The sequence below is a fragment of the Pongo abelii genome, chromosome 6, assembly GCF_028885655.2.
Source record: "Pongo abelii isolate AG06213 chromosome 6, NHGRI_mPonAbe1-v2.0_pri, whole genome shotgun sequence".
NCBI classification, from domain to species: Eukaryota; Metazoa; Chordata; class Mammalia; order Primates; family Hominidae; genus Pongo; species Pongo abelii.
In genome coordinates this window covers 22922098-22941553 of record NC_071991.2, presented here as the reverse complement: position 1 = coordinate 22941553, position 19456 = coordinate 22922098, and the positions used below count along the sequence as shown (strand labels likewise).

General features: G+C 49.8%; 1 long non-coding RNA gene across 27 annotated transcripts in view; it reads left to right on the top strand.

Annotated features, from left to right (window-relative positions):
* Positions 1-5873: 5873 nt before the first annotated feature.
* LOC129060625 (uncharacterized) overlaps positions 5874-19456 on the top strand; it is a 71809-nt gene continuing 58226 nt past the window's right edge. For 23 of the 27 annotated variants that reach the window (XR_010140664.1, XR_010140657.1, XR_010140666.1 and 20 more), the window contains exons 1-5: positions 5902-6273; positions 8633-8743; positions 10066-10140; positions 13170-13286; positions 19032-19142. This is a non-coding gene — a long non-coding RNA (uncharacterized LOC129060625). The other 4 variants (XR_010140665.1, XR_010140673.1, XR_010140670.1 and 1 more) reach the window with 4 other exon arrangements.

Sequence of the window (19456 nt, the reverse complement as noted above, 5' to 3'; positions counted from 1 at the left end):
AGCTGGGCAGGTGGATACAGAGCTGGACGGGTTTGGGGTTGGGAGGACACAGAGAGTAACAGGAGCTCTGGGAACAGCCCAGGAGCACCATGATGGGGAGAGGGGAGCTGAGGATGCCAGGGAAAAGCACAGAGGATGAAGGGGTGGCTCAAACACAGCCTGAGAATGTCCCAGTCTGCATTGGGAGGTGTAGTGCAGGAACAAGGATACTAAATGGAAGAGGCTGGGACAGAAGTCAGAGTTAGGGAGAGGAAAAAGCAGCCCTGTCAAACCTGCTCAGAGAGGCTAAAAACCCATGGACACCACGCGGCTAGGTTGTGGAGGCCCTTTTGTTAATCTGCCATGCATGTGTAAAGGAAGAACAAATACATGAATGAATGAACAAACGGCAGTTGTGTGGAGTGGCAGGCACTTTGCTTTATTCCTGCATCAGCATCTCTGACATACTAGGAAATAAAAAGGTAAGTGCTCCCCTGGGAGGCCTGAGCCACCCCCAGAGGATCCTGCACACACCCACCTCCCTATCAGAGCAGCTGCAGCTCTCTCTGACTCCATTTCCGTGATGGTGCGGCTGCCACAGGCCTGTGGCCATCTCCAACACACCTTGTTATCTTATTTATTTATTTGTTTATTTATGAGATGGAGTCTCACTCTGTTGCCCAGGCTGGAGTGCAGTGGTGCAATCTTGGCTCACTGCAACCTCTGCCTCCCAGGTTCAAGCAATTCTCCTGCCTCAGCCTCCCGAGTAGTTCGGATTACAGGAACCCACCACACGCCTGGCTAATTTTTGTATTTTTTAGTAAAGACGGGGTTTTGCTATGTTGGTCAGGCTGGTCTTGAACTCCTGACCTCAGGTGATCCGCCTGCCTTGGCCTCCCAAAGTGCTTGGATTACAGGCATGAGCCACCATGCCTGGCCCAAGCCCTTCTTTTTATAAAGACAAAGAGTGGACCTCCCACCCAGGCCACCTAGCCAGCCACCCGGAGCTGGACATGACCAGCAGCAGGATGACCAGGGCCCCCTCGGGGTGGCCAGAGATTCCCCAGGTCTAGAGGCTGTAAGTGTCACAGATGTATTATTCCCTATTGCAAATGGAACTAGATTGTTGTCTAATCACAGGTCATTACCATGAACAACAACAAAACAACTCCAAATAATACAAGTGTGGCGGGGGGAATCAAAGCTCTGGTGGTCTCACACCCCAAATTGCACCCCTGCTAATAGTATGGCACATTATCTTCCAGAATCCACCACAATGGCCAGACTTCTGCTCACTGGTACCTGAGCCTCTCTAGCCAAGCTGAAATAAGATCTAAATCAATATTGCCCTCTGGGTAATATGGCCGATTGGGAACCATGTTTTTCTTTATCTTACAAACATGTGCTGAACACACCCCCCTCCACTGTCTTGGCACAGGGCACATAGGGTGTGGCCCAGGCCTTGGGAGCTCCACCAGCCATGGGCAGGCATCTGTGGTGAGGTTACAGTCTCATTAGCTGACACTTCCCTTCTATGCACACCAGTCTCCCAAATCAAAAAAGAAACAGAGTGGAGTTTAAGTTGGCCACTTTCAATCTTTTTTTGTAGTTTTAATTGCAGAAGACCATTTTCAAATAAAATTTTACATGGATGCACGATACTGCTGAGCAGGTACAAATGGGGTCGCTCTGGTTGAAGATGGGAGGGGGTTGGATTTAAGTCACCCCCCCACCCCATCCCACTTTCCCCTGAGCTTTAAGGAGCTCAGTAGGAAAGCTCTGGCTAGAAGAAGTGTGCCTCTCTCCAAGCCTCTTTCTACCCTGACCTTCTGTGACTGCAGTCACACTTATCTGATTACACTGTCCGCAACTCTAAGATGTGACTTTGGTCGCTTGGCCCATGTGACAATGTCTGGATTAACCTACTGATACATATTTTTGAAATGGAATCCCATGATGTCCCTCAGGTTTGCCTTGAACTCCTAGGCTCAAGAAATCCTCCTGCCTCCTGAGGAGCTGGGACTACAGGCGTGTGCCACCATGCCCTGCTAATTTTTTATTTTTTGTAGAGATGAGGGCTTGCTATGTTGCCCAGGCTGGTCTTGAACTCCTGAACTTAAGTGATCCTCCAGCCTCCCAAGTGGCTGGGACTACAGGTATATGCCATGGTGCTTGGCTACTGACTGATTTTTAAAATTATTATTTTTTTTGATTTGGAGTCTCGCTCTGTCACCCAGGCTAGAGTGCAGAAGCACGATCTTGGCTCACTGCAGCCTCTGGCTCCCAGTTAAAGTGATTCTCCTGCCTCAGCCTCCCAAGTAGCTGGGATTACAGGCACACACCACCATGCCCAGCTAATTTTTATATTTTTAGTAGACAGGGTTTGGCCATGTTGGCCAGGCTGGTCTCGAACTCCTGACCTCAAGTGATCCACCCACCTTGGCCCTAACTGATATTTTTAAAAGATGCAGATGTCACAGAAATAAAAATCCAATACATAGGCTAGATGGCTATGAATTCTAGCAGAAGTTGGTCAACAAAACAGAGACACACATGTCTGCCACGAGCCCTGGTTTCTCTTGCACGCATTTCAGCTGGTGTCCCTGAACTCATCTGCTATGCTGCCCATGACGGTGGTAGTGCAGGGGGACCTACAAAGCTTCGTTTCAAACACTGCTTGTGTTTTGACAGCCTTTTTCTTGTGTACGGTGTTTTTAAACAAGTGAAACTAGAAGTACTGGGTCTCATAAGCCACTTGGGGGAAGCGTTTCCCTTCTGAACCTGTGGGTGTGGGGCTAGGGAGAGATGCTGCCTCAGTAGCAGCACCTGGCTGACCTGACAAGACTTCTGTATCTATGGGCACTGGTTCAAATCCCAGGGTAGGTTTAAAAAGCATTGATGAGGCTCCGTAAAGATGCAGAAACACATACTCGAGAGAAAAAGAGAATTTCACAACTCTCCCGTGGCTTTTATCCTATCAGACTACAACTGGCCACCATCTCCCGCTGCACTTTACCCCCAGGGATCTGAGTGGCGCTGTGAGGTGCAGGTGCAAAGGGCTCAGAGCCAGGGGAGAATCACAGAAGACACACAGCCCAGTGGTCCTCCCTGACCACTGGGATGTAGGAGAATTCTGGGCTCATGGTACTGACATTTAGCAGCCACTGTAGGTTTTGGTCTTGTCTCACAGGTGTTTTCCCCATTTACCTCATGTACTTTTTTGTTTTAAAGAGATGGGGTCTGGGCCGGGCGCAGTGGCTCATGCCTGCAATCCCACCACTCTGGGAGGCCAAGGCCAGTGCGTCACTTGAGGTCAGGAGTTCATGACCAGCCTGGCCAACATGGTGAAACCCCGCCTCTACTAAAAATACAGACATTAGCCAGGCGTGGTGGTGGGCACTTGTAATCCCAGCTACTCCAGAGGCTGAGGCAGGAGAATTGCTTGAACCTGGGAGGTGGAGGTTGCAGTGAACCTAGATCTCACCACTGCACTCCACCTGGGGGACGAGCCAGATTCCGTCTCCAAAAAAAGAGATGGAGATGGGGTCTGGCTCTGTTGCCAAGGCTGGAATGCAGTGGCACAATCATAGCACACTACTGCCTTCAACTCCTGGGCTCAAGCAATCCTCTCGCCTCAGCTTCCTGAGTAGCTTCCTCTACAGGGACTACCATGTCCTGCTAATTTAAACATTTTTTTTGTTTTGTTTTATAGAGATGGGGTCTTACCATGTGGTCCAGGCTGGTCTCAAACTCCTGGGCTCAAGTGATCCTCTTGCCTCTGCCTGTCAAGTAGCTAGGATTACAGGTGTGAGCCACTGCACCCGCCCATTGCCTGTCATTTGCATGCAGATGCTATTCTAACACGAAAACTTTTACTCAAATATTTATCTACAATGGAGTCTCTCCAGAGTCAAGCCATGTCTCCACTGTGGTGAGGCCATCAATTCATTTAAAGTGGTTTCCCAGAGCAAAGGCTGCACCTACGTGCAAGTGATGCCCACAGCAAGTGTGTACGGACACACTTCAGCTGTCTTCTATCAGGTGGGGTTCCTGCTCCAGGCCCACCTTGTCCATGAGGCTAACCCAGGGCTGACCTTAGCATGTGCCCACTCCTCTGTACACCCAGAATCCAAGGGGTAGGATGGACAGGTGTAGGAGCAGGAAACAAGTGTGTGGTCCAGCTGGAGGAGACGGTCTTGGGGTCAGAACATCTGTACCACCTTCAGAATTCCCCCCAACTCCCTGCAAAAGTCCCGGTGAGAATCTCACCGGGTTCTCAGCTTCCATCCAATGACAGGGCTGAGCTCTCCACCTCCGTGGTGCCTTCGAGCTCTTAAATGCCAGGACCTTAGGTTAAAATTCACACCAGATCACAGTGAAGCAGAGGAACGTTCCACTTAGGTTTGAATTTGGGCTCTGGGACCTTCCATGGGGGCTTAGAGACTTTCCTAACATTTTCCATCTGTGAAATCCAGGGATTATTAAGCTACCCCAGCGGCTAGAGGCTGAGATGAAATCATAGCTGACCAGTGCTGCGCACTGAGCCTCAGCACGTGGTCAGGCATGTCTGCTATTTCCATTGTTAGCACTGGTTAGTGCAGACAACATCCCAGGTGAGGTGCCAGTGGGGACACGTGGAACCAGACAGCACCAGAGCTCTCTGGTTCTGCAGTCAGGTAGAAGAAGGAGGCCTGCACGCTACATAGTTGGGCAGGACGAGGTGACATCAGTGCTGCGGAACCAGGAAGGAAGGGGGCTGAGGGCTGGGAAGTTTCGTGGAGAGGCAGGCCCCTGAGCCGAGCCTTGGAGGATGAGCAGAATATGATGGAATGAGGAAGGCTTGCTTCTAGTAGGGGTCTGAGTATCCTTCCCCCACAGTTTTATTATTATTTTTTCTTTTTTTGAGAGAGAATCTCACCCTGTCTCCCAGGCTGGAATGGCGCAATTATAGTTCACTGCAGCCTCAACCTCCAGGATGCAAGCAATCCTTGCCTTGGCCTTCCGAGTAGCTGGGACCACAGGTGCACGCTACCACACTTGGCTAAATTTTATTTTTTATAGAGGTGGAATCTCATTATGCTGCCGAGGCTGGCTCAAACTCCTGGCCTCAGGCAATACTCCTGCCTCCAGGTTGGCATGCAGTGGTATGATCTTGACTCACTACAGTCTCTGCCTCCTAGGCTCAGGTGATCCTCCCACCTCAGCCTCCCTAGTAGGAGGGACAACAGGTGTGTGCCACCACATCTGGCTAACCATCTCTATCAAAAAAAAAAAAAAAAAAAAAAAGCGGCCCAGCACAGTGGTTCACACCTGTAATCTCAGCACTTTGGGAGGCTGAGGCAGGAGGATCACCTGAGGTCAGCAGTTTCAGACTAGCCTAGACAACATGGTGAAACCCTGTCTCCAATAAAAATACAAAAATTACATGTCTGTGGTGGCAGGCACCTGTAGTTGCAGCTACTCGGGAGGCCGAGGCAGGAGAATCGCTTGAACCAAGGAGGCGGAGGTAGCAGTGAGGGGAGATCACGCCACCGCACTCCAGCCTGGGTGACAGAGTGAGACTTTCTCTCAAAAAACAAACAAACAAACAAAAAAACAACAAAAAACACAGCACTAAACTAGGAGTCACAAGGCCTGAGAGCAGGCTTGTTAGTCATCAGCTCTGGGCAAATCACCTGTCTTTGCCTGTATTTATTCATCCACCATCCCCAAAAGTACAGAGGGAGATGGGTGAAACTGTTAACCTTGTGCAGCTCGCGGGCGCATGCGCGCTCCAGGAAGCCCCAGCAACCCCGCCTCCAGTTCCGATTGGCTGCGCGCGGCGGTGGGTACTCTGTGACGCCATAGGGGCGCGCCCTCAGTGACGTCTTAGGGCGCGACTTCGGTGAGGGCTCAGAGGCGCGCCTTCGGCAATGTCCTACAGGCTGGCTTTCCGTGACGTCACAGACGCGCGCCTTCTGCGACGTCACAGACGCGAAGTAATACCTGCAGCTGGTCAGTCTCCTCACAGTGGAGCCTGGTAACCGCGACCTCATTTCCAGGTCCTGTGTATTGCTGGCTGGAGAAGGGTAGTTGACAAACTCCCACCCAGCACAGTGTGTATGTCCGTCAAAAATAGGAAACTGTGTCCGGTGGCGGCGGAGGCGAGAGGATCCTTTCAGGCCAAGAGCAGCCTGTTAACCTGGCGCGACCCCATCTCTTTAGTCTCACCTCAGCTTCCCAGCTACTTGAACCCCGGTTCAAGGCTCCAGTGAGCTATGACCCCACCACAGCTCTCCAGCCTGCGAGACTGAGGTAACCCCTGTCTAAAAAAGCAGAAAAGGAAACTATCCAAGTGTGCAACAGGGAGGGACTGCTTAAAGAAAACATGAGGCTGGTTGGGCCCAGTTATCCCAGCATTTTGGGAGGCCGAGGCGGGAGGATGGCTTGGTCTCGGAAGTTCGAGACCCGCCTGGGCAGCAGGATGAAACCCCATCTCTACAAAAGGTACAAAAATTAGTTGGGCGCGGTGCACGCCTACCTTGATTTTTGTATTTTTTGTAGAGATGGGGGTCTCGCTATGTTGCCCAGGCCGGTTTTAAACTCCTGGGTTCACTGATATTCTCACTTTGGCCTTCAGACTCGTCGTGATTACAGGCGTGAGCCACCGTGCCCCACCTGGGTTGTGCTGTTTAATAATGTAAGAAAGTGTTTGGCCCTGCATGGTGGCTCACGCCTGTAATCCCAGCACTTTGGGAGGCCGAGGTGGGTGGGTCACCTGAGGTCAGGAGTTCGAGACCAGCCTGACCAATATGGACAAACCCTGTCTCTACTAAAAATGCAAAATTCACCAGGTGTGGTGTTGCATGGCTGTAATCTCAGCTACTTGGGCCCGGTAATTGAACCCCTCAGACCTGAGGATGAGAAAGCTTGCCTCAGTTCTTCCCCAGGTGATCAGCCCATGGGTAAGGAAGGAGAGGCCGGAAAAGAGGACCCACGAGAAGGGCCCCATCCTGGAGTTTGAGGCCCACTCCCTCCTGCCCTGGCCTCTTCTCTGTCCCACTCCCTGCTCTGCCCCACTCCTGGAGCCATGGCCATGGGAGGCTGCATTTGAGCACAGGCTCCAGCAGCAGCCCTAAGCCAAAAGTGGGCAGGCTCACCTGCAGGGGATCAGAGTAACATGGCAGGAAGTAAGGGTGAAAGCTGCCCTGGAACCGCGCCTCTCTGCCGCCTCACGTCACTCAGGTGCACTCCTCCCTCACCTCACTCAGGCAGTGGCATGAGTTCTATGGGAGTGATGTCCTGCTCCTTCTGCTGCCTCTTTTTAGTCTTGGGGCTACCATAACACTTTCCCTTTCCCAGCCCTGCCAACCTGGTGGGACATTGGGCTTCCCTCTCCCAGGGTCCTGGGGACAGACCTGTCCTGTATCATACCCACAGAGAGACTTTTTTTTTTTTCCAGGGCTTGAGGGTCAGCCAGGTTTCATGAGTTAAATGCAGATCTGAATCATACCAAGCTGAGATTGGGGTACACACTCTCCTCTACTGAAAAGTAGGGAGGGATTCCAACGTGGTTAGAGGGAGAGTGGGGCAGAACCAGACCAGATAAGGAGTGGTCACCTGGAAAAAGCCTGCCATCAAAGGCCTTGGTGAGTGCTGTGTGCGGTGGCTCACTCCTCAGCACTTTGGGAGGCTGAGATAGGTGGATCACTTGAGGCGAGGAGTTTGAATCCAGCCTGGGCAACATGGCAAAACCTCATCTCTGCTAAACATACAAAAATTAGCTAGGCATGCTATGCTCCTGTAATCCCTGTTACTCTGGAGGCTGAGGCAGGAGAATCGCTTGAACTGGGGAGGCAGAGGTCAAAGTGAGCCGACATTGTGCCACTGCACTCCAGTCTGGGAGACAGAGTGAAATTGTGTCTCCAAAAAAAAAAGAAAAGAAAAGAAAATGGCCTTGGCAGAAGGACCTGCCTGGCAGTGCCTTTCCTCATTTCCCCTGGGTAGGCCTCTGCCATGAGGAGGTGCTTCCTTCTTCCTTTCCATGGCCCACAGCAAAGGACTGTGTGCTTCTAAGGGGGGTTGGGTGGGGGACTGTTGACAGAACTGGAAACCTTCTTCAGGTGGGGTTTTTGTTGTTGTTGTTGAGATGGAGCCTCACTCTGTCACCCAGGCTGGGGTGCAGTGGCACAATCTTGGCTCACTGCAACCTCCGCCTCACCCTGGGTTCAAACAGTTTCCATGTCTCAGCCTCCTGAGTAGCTGAGATTATAGGCATGTGTCACCACACCAAGCTAATTTTTGTAATTTTTAGAGACGGGGTTTCACCATGTTGGCAAGGCTGGTCTCGAATTCCTGACCTCAAGTGATCCACCCACCTGGGCCTCACAAAGTGCTGGGCTTACAGGCATGAGCCACCATGCCCAGCCCCTTCAGGTGGGTGTTGAGGCTTCCATACAATACTAGTTTCCCGTTGCTGCTGCAACAAATTACCACACACTAAATGTCAGTGCTTTTTATAAGGTGAAACAGATTATCTTGTGGGGCTTTTGTTGTGATGGTGATGTATTAGATTAGTTTAAAGACAGTAATGCTCAGGTGTTGTGAAATTATAAAAACAATCTTCACATTTCATATTTTTTTCTTGAGACAAAGTTTTGCACTTGTTGTTCAGGCCGGAGTTGCAATCTCAGCTCGCCACAACCTCTGCCTCCCAGATTCAAGAGATTCTCCTGCCTCAGCCTCCCAAGTATCTGGGACTACAGGGGTGCGTCACCACGCCCAGGTAATTTTTGTACTTTAATAGAGACGGGGTTTCACCATGTTGGCCAGGATGATCTTGATCTCTTGATGTTGTGATCTGCCTGCCTCGGACTCCCAAAGTGCTGGGATTACAGGTGTGAGCCACCCCTCAGCCCACATTTTATAACTTTAAAGCAGTATTAATGGTAATTGCCTTAGGGAAAGATACTTTTGTTGTGATATGTATTATATTCAAGTATATTGTACAGCAAAGGATATTATACCTAAGTCAGCAATAATGTATTATATGGTACACTTAAAACTTTAGTACAGATATTCGTGTTTAGCAAATTGACCTTAACACATAATGATGGCAAAAAAAAGGAGCTGTTCTGATGATACACCATTGGTTATGCCTGAATTTAATACTCTCCATGCTCTTGACTTTTTCATTTTTTTCATTGAAACAGAGTCTTGCTCTGTCACCCAGGCTGGAGTGCAGTGGTGCAATCATAGCTCACTGCAACCTTCACCACTTAGGTTGATCCTCCCATCACAGCCTCCCTAGCACCTGGGACTACAGGTGATTACCACCATGCCTGGCTAATTTTTGTATTTTTAGTAGAGATGGGGTTTCACCATGTTGGCCCGGCTGGTCTCAAAGTCCTGACCTCAGGTGATTCACCTGCCTCGGCCTCCCAAAGTGGGTTACAGGCATGAGCCACTACGTCTGGGTGCCTCTTGACTTTTTATAGTTGTTATATTATTTTAATCATAAGTAAATAAATGTTAGCTGAAATGATACCGTTCAGGAGAATCTTCTGCTTCTGTTACTAAAAAAAGTTATTTTTATAAGTCCAATAAGGTTACACTAATGTATATGTTTGGAAAATATTACCTTTTCCGGCCAGGCATGGTGGCTCACGCCTGTAATCCCAGCACTTTGGGAGGCTGAGGTGGACGGATCACCTGAGGTCAGAAGTTCAAGACCAGCCTGACCAATATGGTGAAACCCTGTCTCTACAAAAATACAAAAATTAGTTGGGTGTGGTGGCTGGTGCCTGTAGTCCCAGCTACTCGGGAGGCTGAGACGAGAGAATTGCTTGGACCTGGCAGGTCGAGGTTGCAGTGAGCCAAGATCGTGCCACTGCACTCCATCCTGGGTGATAGGGTGAGACTCCATCTCAAAAAAAAAAAAAAAGTAGAAGAAAATATTACCTTTTCCATTTAATGCTATATGTATTAAATAATATTAGCTGGTATGTTTTTCTGGCTTTATAATATGGTTCAGATTTCTGTAGAAATTCTGGCTGTATCTACATTGCCTTAAAGTAATGGGATATTTCTTTTGTTTTTTTTCCTCAGCTGGAGTTTTGCTCTTGTCGCCCATGCTGGAGTGTAATGGTGTGATCCTGGCTCACTGCAATCTCTGCCTCCCAGGTTCGAGTGATTCTTCTAGCTCAGCCTCCTGAGTAGCTGGGATGACAGGCATCTGCCACAATACCTGGCTAATTTTTGTATGTTTAGTAGAGACAGGGTTTCACCATGTTGGCCAGGCTGGTCTTGAACTCCTGACTTCATGATCTGTCTGCGTCAGCCTTCCAAAGTGTTGGGATTACAGGTGTGAGCCACTGCGCCTGGCACCTGTGACTAATATTATTTCTAAGATCTGGAATGCATTTATTACTGAAACAATGCTGACATACACTGCACCTAAAAAGGAAGAACTAGACATTCATTAAAGCCAGGAAAAAGCAGAATTCAGTGTGCTTAAGAACCGCTCCCATGGACAGGTACAATGGCTCATGCCTGTACTCCCAGCACTTTGGGAGACTGAGGTGGGAGAATTCCTTGAGGCTGAGTTCAAGATCAGCCTGGGCAACATAGCAAGACCCCATATCTTTTTTATTTTTTAGACATGGTCTCACTCTGTCATCCAGGTTGGCGTGCAGTGGTATGATCTTGACTCACTACAGTCTCTGCCTCCTAAGCTCAAGTGATCCTCCCACCTCAGCCTCCCTAGTAGGAGGGACAACAGGTGTGTGTCACCACATCTTGCTAACCATCTCTGTTAAAAAAAGTGGCCAAGCACAGTGGCTCACACCTGTAATCGCAGCACTTTGGGAGGCTGAGGCGGGAGGACCGCCTGACGTCAGGAGTTTGAGACCAGCCTGGCTAACATGGAAAAACCCCATCTCCAGTAAAAATAAAAAAATTAGGTGCATGTGGTGGCAGGCGCCTGTAGTCCCAGCTACTCGTGAGGCTGAGGCAGGAGAATCACTTGAACACGGGAGGTGGAGGTTGCATGGGCCGAGATCATGCCACCGCAGTGCAGCTTGGGCAACTGAGTGAGACTTTCTCTCCAAAAAAAAAAAAAAAAAAAAAATCACTTAACTAGGAGTCACACAGCCTGAGAGCAGGCTTCTTACTGATCAGCTCTGGGCAAATCACCTGTCTGTGCCTGTATTTATTCATCCACAATCCCCAAAAGCTCAGAGGAAGTTGAAGGAAAGTGTAAATCTCTAGATAAGGGCAGGACATCTCTGCTGCAGCCTTGAATCTGGGACTCCCCGTGGGGTGAGGGCCCCTGAGGCCATCTGTCCTTGGCACTCCCAGGGGTGTTAGCATTGTGGTCAGGTGCTGCATCCACAAGCCCACGAGCCAGGAGCATGCTGTGAAGGTCAACGTCACCAGTGGAGGCAGCTTCACCCCCGAGGAGGTACAGGAGCTGCGAGAAGCCACACTGAAGGAGGTTGACATCCTGCACAAGGTCTCAGGGCACCCCAACATCAGTGAGTGAGGGCCCCAAGCCCCACGGTGGTATGACCCCCTGTGATTCTGCCCTGACAGCCCAAGCCAGGGAATGTGGCCCCACCACTCAGCCAGTTAGAACCACCCAGGCTCAAGGCTCCCAGCTGGACCCTCACTGCTTTGACAGAAGGGGTCCCAGGCAGGGATGGTTGCAGGTGAGGGGATGGGGGTTTGATGTCCCTGGGCTGAATGCGCCAGGTGTGCTGGTGCATGCCTGTAATCCCAGCCACTCAGGAGGCTGAGGCAGGAGCATCACTCGAGCCCAGTAGTTTGAGGATGCAGTGAGCTGTGATTGCACTTTGCATTCCACCGTGGGTGAGACTGTGAGACCCTGTCTCTAAAAATAATAACAATAATAATAATAAAGTTGCTTGAGGCTGAGTTCAAGATCAGCCTGGGCAACATAGCAAGACCCCATATCTTTTTTATTTTTTAGGCATGGTCTCACCCTGTCATCCATGTCAGCATGCAGTGGTATGATCTTGACTCACTACAGTCTCTGCCTCCTAGGCTCAAGTGATCCTCCCACCTCAGCCTCCCTAGTAGGAGGGACAACAGGTGTGTGTCACCACATCTTGCTAACCATCTCTACTAAAAAAAAAAAAGTGCCCAAGCACAGTGGCTCACACCTGTAATGCTGGGCCTGCCCACACCCCAGTTGACATCCTTTGAGCACCCTCCTGATTCCCCTGTCAGCTTTTGAAGTTAGCCGACAGCAGCCTTGGTCCCTGACCCCCATGCCCCAGCTGCCCCTGCCTGGGCTCCCCTGCTACTTGAGATGAACTAGCCATTTCCATTTCGGTACAGCTGAAGGACACTTATGAGACCAACAGTTTCTTCTTGGGAGACTGAGGTGGGCAGATCACCTGAGGTCAGGAGTTTGACACCAGCCTGGCCAACATGGTGAAACCCTGTCTCTACTAAAAATACAAAAAATTAGCCGGGCATGGTTGCAGATGTCTGTAATTCCAGCTACTTGGGAGGCTGAGGCAGGAGAATCGCTTGAACCTGGGAGGTGGAGGTTGCAGAGAGCCGAGATTGCACCACTGCACTCAAGCCTGGGGGATACTTTAGTCCCAGCTACTCAGGAGGCTAGTGTGTGAGGATAGCTTGAGCCCAGGAGGTTGAGGCAGCAGTAGCGGCAGTAAGCTATGATTGTTCCACTGCACTCCAGCCTGGGTAACAGAGCAAGATCCCGATCTCTACAAAGAAGCTTTTTTTTCTTTTATGAGCTGGAGTCTTGCCGTGTCTCCCAGGTTGGAGTGCAGTGACGTGATCTCCGCTCACTGCAACCTCTGCCTTCGAGGTTCAAGCAATTCTCCTGCCTCAGCATCTGAAGTAGCTGGGACTACAAGCATGTGCCACCACATCCGGCTAATTTTTGTATTTTTAGTAGAGATGGGGTTTCACCATGTTGGCCAGGCTGGGCTCAAAATCCTGGCCTCAAGTGATCTGTCTGCCTCAGCCTCCCACAGTGCTGGGATTATAGGTGTGAGGCACCATGCCTGGCCTCAATTCACAAACGTTTATTTGGAACATTCACTGTAGGCCAGTGTGGTGCCAGGAGATGCAAGGATGAGTGAGAAACAGTTCCAGGCCCCAAGGAAAACATCCCCTGGGGCAGGAGGGCTGACAGCTTCTTTGTGTTCCATTCTCAGAGCCACCTGGAGTTCCCTTGCTGAGGATCTGAGCATGACCCAGGACACAGCACTGCCGGACTCTCTTTCCACACAGGACTTCCATGACAGTTATTAGCCCAATGAGATCCTGGGCAGGTAAGGCCCAAGCTTTCCCCATGAAGTGCTGTCCTAGGCTCCAGCAGGCCCTGTAGGCTACAGCCACCTCTGCTGCACACCAAGTACTGGCCCCACTTTCATTCCCAAAGTGTTGTCCACTTGAAGAAACCCTTGGTTTGCGGTCCTGCCCTCCCGAAGCCAGGACAGATAAGACAAACCTCTCCCAGCAAAAAGTTCCCAGGGGTAGGTGCAACGGCTCATGTCTATACTCCCAGCACTTTGGGAGGCTGAGGCCGGAGGATTGCTTGAGGCTGAGTTCAAGATCAGCCTAGGCAACATAGCAAGACCCCATATCTTTTTTATTTTTTAAACAGGGTCTCACCCTGTCATCCAGGTTGGCATGCAGTGGTATGATCTTGACTCACTACAGTCTCTGCCTCCTAGGCTCAAGTGATCCTCCCACCTCAGCCTCAGTAGTAGGAGGGACAACAGGTTTGTGCCACCACATCTTGCTAACCATCTGTATTTAGAGAAAAAAAAAAAAAAGCAGCCAAGCACAGTGGCTCACACCTGTAATCCCAGCACTTTGGGAGGCTGAGGTGGGAGGACCGCCTGAGGTCAGGAGTTTGAGAGCAGCCTGGCTAACATGGTGAAACCCTGTCTCCAATAAAAATACAAAAATTAGACGTGTGTGGTGGCAGGCGCCTGTAGTCCCAGCTACTCGGGAGGCTGAGGCAGGAGAATCACTTGAACCCAGGAGGTGGAGGTTGCCGTGAGCCAAGATTGTGTCACCGCACTCCAGCCTGGGCAACTGAGTGAGACTTTCCAAAAAAAAAAAAAAAAAAAGAGTACTAATCTAGGAGTCACACGGCCTGAGAGCAGGCTTGTTACTCATCAGCTCTGGGCAGATCACCTGTCTGTGCCTGTATTTATTCATCCATCATCCCCAAAGCTCAGAGGACGATGGTGTAAATTGTAATTCTTGTGGCTGCTCGCCCATGTATGCGCGCTCCAGGAAGGCTGAGCAGCCCCGCCTTCACTTCCGATTGGCTGCGTGTGAGGGTCGGTCCTCTGTGACGCCATAGGGGCGCGCCTTCGTTGACGTCTCAGAGGCGCCCTTTCCAAAAGTCCTGTGAGCTGGCATTCTGTGACGTCACAGGGGCGGTGTAGTGCCTGGAGATGGTCAGTCTTCTGACAGTGGAGCCTGGTAACCACCACCTCCTCTCCAGGTCCTGTGTATTGCTGGCTGGAGAAGGGTAGTTGACAAACTCCCACCCAGCACAGTGTGTATGTCTGTCAAAAATAGGAAACTGTGTCCGGTGGCGGCCGAGACGGGAGGATCCTTTCAGGCCAAGAGCAGCCTGTTAACCTGGCGCGACCCCATCTCTTTAGTCTCACCTCAGCTTCCCAGCTACTTGAGCCCCGGTTCAAGGCTCCAGTGAGCTATGACCCCACCACAGCACTCCAGCCTGCGAGACTGAGGTAACCCCTGTCTAAAAAAGTAAAAAAGGAAACTATCCAAGTGTGCAACAGGGAGGGACTGCTTAAAGAAAACATGAGGCTGGTTGGGCCCAGTTATCCCAGCATTTTGGGAGGCCGAGGCGGGAGGATGGCTTGGGCTCGGAAGTTCGAGACCCGCCTGGGCAGCAGGATGAAACCCCATCTCTACAAAAGGTACAAAAATTAGATGGGCGCGGTGCACGCCTAGCTTGATTTTTGTATTTTTTGTAGAGATGGGGGTCTCGCTATGTTGCCCAGGCCGGTTTTAAACTCCTGGGTTCACTGATATTCTCACTTTGGCCTTCAGACTCGTCGTGATTACAGGCGTGAGCCACCGTGCCCCACCTGGGTTGTGCTGTTTAATAATGTAAGAAAGTGTTTGGCCCTGCATGGTGGCTCACGCCTGTAATCCCAGCACTTTGGGAGGCCGAGGTGGATGGGTCACCTGAGGTCAGGAGTTCGAGACTAGCCTGGCCAACATGGAGAAACTCAGTCTCTACAAAAAATAAAAAAATTAGCCGGGTGTGGTGGCACATGCCGGTAGTCCCAGGTGCTCGGGAGGCTGATACTGGAGAATCACTTGAACTAGGAAGTGGAGGTTGCCATGAGCAGAGATCACACCAAGCACCCCAGCCTGGGTGACACATCGAGACTAAAGTTTGAGACCAGCCCAGGCTATGTAGTGAAACCCTTTCTGTACAACAACAACAACAAAAAACCAACAAAAAGCCAGGTGTAACTGTCCACCTGTGGCCACAGCTACTTAGGAGGCTAAGGCAGGAGGATCACTTGCGGCCAGGAGCTCCAGGCTGCAGTGAGCTATAATCATCCTGCTGCTCTCCATCCTGAGCAATAGAATGAAACCATTTCTCTAGATAGTTAGCTAGCTAGCTAGATAATTGATACGTAGTTTTCTTTTCTTTTCTTTCTTTCTTTCTTGAGACAGAGTCTTGTTCTGTCACATAGGATGGACATGCAGTCGTGTGATCTTGGCTCACCTGCTCACTGCAACCTTTGCCTTCTGGGTTCAAGCGATTCTCCTGCCTGCCTGAGTAGCCGGGAATTATAGGCACACGCCACCATGCCTGGCTAATTTTTTATATTTTTAGTAGAGATGGAGTTTCACTATGTTGGTCAGGCTGGTCTTGAACTCCTGACCTCGTCATCCACCCGCCTCAGCCTCCCAAAGTGCTGGGATTACAGGCGTGAGCCATGGTGCCCAGCCGATTATGTAGTTTTCTATCAGAAATTTTTTTCCTGGATTTGAACATGTTTTTCTAAAGTAGCATTCAACACATAAGCATTTTACAGTGTTATTAGTTGTTAATATGATTTTGTTTTTCTAAAATACAGTATCCTTTACAAAAGCAGTTTTGTCTTTCAAAGCACATAGATAAGTCCTCAAGTGAATTTGTCTGATGGTGACGACTTTGTTACCATTTTGTCCACTTGATTGAAACAGTTGGTAATTTCAGGTCACTATTGGCCTTAGAGGAAGAGCCCAAAAGCAACAAGCAAGGGCGCTGGTGTCCAGTTGCCTTCTGGAAGCATTTTCACCTTCCCTTAAGGTTTCCCTTGATGAATATAGAAGTACTGTATGTAGAATTGACCCAGTGCTGCCCTGGCAACTTTGTAGATTAGGCCAAATTTACATTTCTTACCTTTATGAGAAGCACCCTGGTAGGCTAGTGGATTTACACACAAAGTCTGATCTCAGCTGCACCGTCCAGAAATGCAACATGATCCAATCAAGTAACATTCTCTGAGCCAGTTTCTTTAGCTGTAAAATAAGAATAACAAGTATACTTATCTAAAAAGACAGCTTATTGTATCTGAGTGGTCTTTTATTTTCTATGAAACTGTCTTTAACACAGTAATTATTTTCATTGCCATACCACATTTTTTGTTTTATTTATTTATTTTGAGATGGAATCTGGTTTTTTGTTTTTGTTTGCGATGGAGTCTCACTGTTGTCACCTAGACTGGAGGGCAGTGGCATGATCTCGGCTCACTGCAACCACCGCCTCCCAGTTTCAAGTTGATTCTCCTGTCTCAGCCTCCTGAAATGCTGGGATTACAGGTGGCCACCATCACACCTGGCTAATTTATTTATTTATTTATTTTAGTAGAGATGGGGTTACATCATGTTGCCCAGGCTGGTCTCAAACTCCTGACCTCAAGTGATCCACCCACCTTGGCCTCCCAAAATGCTGGGATTATAGGCATGAGCCACCGAGCCCAGCTCATTTTTAGAAAAGGATTTCTTGGCCAGTCTCAGTGGCTCGCACCTGTAGTCCCAGCACTTTGGGAGGCAGAGGTGGGTGGATCAACAGGTCAGGATTTCGAGACCAGCCTGACCAACATGGAGAAACCCTGTCTCTACTAAAAATGCAAAATTAGCCAGGCGTGGTGGTGCATGCCTGTAATCCCAGCTACTTGGGCCCGGTAATTGAACCCCTCAGACCTGAGGATGAGAAAGCTTGCCTCAGTTCTTCCCCAGGTGATCAGCCCAGGGGTAAGGAAAGAGAGGCCGGAAAAGAGGACCTATGAGAAGGGCCCCCTCCTGGAGTTTGAGGCCCACTCCCTCCTGCCCCAGCCTCTCCTCTGTCTAGGACTCCTCCCTGCTCTGCCCCACTCCTGAAGCCATGGCCATGGGGGGCTGCATTTGAGCACAGGCCCCAGCAGCAGCCCTAAGCCAAAAGTGGGCAGGCTCACCTGCAGGGGATCAGAGTAACATGGCAGGAAGTAAGGGTGAGAGCTGCCCTGGAACCACGCCTCTCTGCCCCCTCACGTCACTCAGGTGCACTCCTCCCTCACCTCACTCAGGCAGTGGCATGAGTTCTATGGGAGTGATGTCCTGCTCCCTCTGCTGCCTCTTTTTAGTCTTGGGGCTACCATAACACTTTCCTTTCCCCAGCCCTGCCAACCTGGTGGGACATTGGGCTTCCCTCTCCCAGGGTCCTGGGGACAGACCTGTCCTGTATCATACTCACAGAGAGAGCTTTTTTTCTCCAGGGCTTGAGGATCAGCCAGGTTTAATGAGGTACATGCAGATCTGAATCATACCAAGCTGAGATTGGGGTACACGCTCTCCTCTACTGAAAAGTAGGGAGGGATTCCAACGTGGTTAGAGGGAGAGTGGGGCAGAACCAGACCAGATAAGGAGTGGTCACCTGGAAAAAGCCTGCCACCAAAGGCCTTGGTGAGTGCTGCGTGCGGTGGCTCACTCTTCAGCACTTTGGGAGGCTGAGATAGGTGGATCACTTGAGGCGAGGAGTTTGAGTCCAGCCTGGGCAACATGGCAAAACCCCATCTCTGCTAAAAATACAAAAATTAGCTAGACATGTTATGTTCCTGTAATCCCAGCTACTCGGGAGGCTGAGGCAGGAGAATTACTTGAACTGGGGAGTCAGAGGTTGAAGTGACCTGAGATTGTGCCACTGCATTGCAGTCTGGGAGACAGAGTGAAATTGTGTCCCCCCCCCAAGAAAAAGAAAAAAAAAGAAAATGGCCTTGGCAGAAGGACCGGCCTGGCAGTGCCTTCCCTTGAGTTTCTCCTGGGTAGGCCTCTACAATGAGGAGGCGCTTCCGTCTTCCTCTCCATGGCCCACAGCAAAAGACTGTGTGCTTCTGAGGGGTTGGGTGGGGGACTGTTGACAGAACGGAAACCTTCTTCAGGTGGGGTTTGGTTTTGTTTTGTTTTATTTTGTTTTGTTTTGTTTTGTTTTGTTTTGTTTTGTTGTTGTTGAGATGGAGCCTCACTCTGTCACCCAGGCTGGGGTGCAGTGGCACAATCTTGGCTCACTGCAACCTCCGCCTCACCCTGGGTTCAAACAGTTTCCATGTCTCAGCCTCCTGAGTAGCTGAGATTATAGGCATGTGTCACCACACCAAGCTAATTTTTGTAATTTTTAGAGACGGGGTTTCACCATGTTGGCAAGGCTGGTCTCGAATTCCTGACCTCAAGTGATCCACCCACCTGGGCCTCACAAGGTGCTGGGCTTACAGGCATGAGCCACCATGCCCAGCCCCTTCATGTGGGTGTTGAGGCTTCCGTACAATACTAGTTTCCTGTGGCTGCTGCAACAAATTACCACACACTAAATGTCAGTGCTTTTTATAAGGTGAAACAGAATATCTTGTGGGGCTTTTGTTGTGATGGTGATTTATTAGATTATTTAGTTTAAAGACAGTATTGCTCAGGTGTTGTAAAATTATAAAAACAATCCTCATATTATATATATATATTTTTTTTTGAGACAAACTTTCACACTTGTTGTTTAGGCTGGAGTTGCAGTCTCAGCTCACCACAACCTCCGCCTCCCGGATTCAAGAAATTCTCCTGCCTCAGCCTCCCAAGTAGCTGGGACTACAGGGGTACATCACCATGCCCAGGTAATTTTTGTACTTCAGTAGAGACGGGGTTTCACCATGTTAGCCAGGATGGTCTTGATCTCTTGACGTTGTGATCTGCCTGCCTCGGACTCCCAAAGTGCTGGGATTACAGGTGTGAGCCACCCCTCAGCCCACATTTTATAACTTTAAAGCAGTATTAATGGTAATTGCCTTAGGGAAAGATACTTTTGTTGTGATATATAAGTATGATATTCAGGTATGTTGTACGACAAAGGACATTAAACCTAAGTCAGCAATAATGTGTTATATGGTACACTTAAAACTTTAGTACAAATATTCGTGTTTAGCGAATT